Below are 788 nucleotides of genomic sequence, written 5' to 3'. Positions count from 1 at the left end.
AGAATCAGCGTGTTTGCCCTTGGCCGACAGGTCTGGGTAATCCGTTGAACCTCTTTCGTGCTAGTGATAGGGACTTGTAATTATTTCCCTTCAACGAGGAATGCCCAGTAAGCGCGAGTCATCAGCTCGCGTTGATTACGTCCCTGCCCTTTGTATACACCGCCCGTCGCTACTACCGATTGAATGGTTTAGTGAGATCATCGGATCGGCCGTGTCGGTTAGCCGTTCACGTGCCGAAAAGACGCTCAAACTTGATCATTTAGAGGAAGTAAAAGTCGTAGGTGAACCTGCGGAAGGATCATTACCGAGGCACTCGAACAGTGAATTCGAATCCCGGTCTGGGGCCTAGTGCTCCCTACCGAGAGCTTGAGGGAGGGCTGTGCAGCAAGCGGCCGGGCAGCGAAGCCGTTTCGAACTTGGAAGTGCACTTGCGGGAACCACCCGATCCTCCGTGGTTCGGGATGCTTCTCGGGGCTGCCCGTGGTCATATATTTTGGTGGCTTTGCTTGAAGGAGGTCCGACGCCTACGTGGGCGCCGGCCACCGCTTCCATTTTTTTTCTTGCTACTCGTTTCCACGACTCTTCGTTGTAGGTGATCAGACAATTCTTAGTGGTGGATCACTCGGCTCGTGCGTCGATGAAGAACGCAGCCAGCTGCGTTAACTAATGTGAATTGCAGGATACATTGATCATCGATACTTCGAACGCACATTGCGGCCCGGGGCCCCGCGATCCGGACCACGTCCGTCTGAGGGTCGGCAATGCGACACATCGTGCCCGTGCGAACG

At 54.8% G+C, this 788-nt stretch overlaps 1 non-coding gene across 1 annotated transcript; it reads left to right on the top strand.

Moving 5' to 3' along the window:
* Positions 1 to 602: 602 nt before the first annotated feature.
* Positions 603 to 758, top strand: LOC117113814. The gene has a single exon (XR_004446258.1). It is a non-coding gene; the product is annotated as a 5.8S ribosomal RNA (ribosomal RNA).
* The last annotated feature ends 30 nt before the right edge of the window (positions 759 to 788 follow it).

This window comes from Anneissia japonica, unplaced genomic scaffold (genome assembly GCF_011630105.1).
Source record: "Anneissia japonica isolate Jap-2015-1 unplaced genomic scaffold, ASM1163010v1 scaffold214215_len788_cov130, whole genome shotgun sequence".
Lineage (NCBI taxonomy): Eukaryota > Metazoa > Echinodermata > Crinoidea > Comatulida > Comatulidae > Anneissia > Anneissia japonica.
This window is presented reverse-complemented; position numbering and strand designations above follow the sequence as displayed.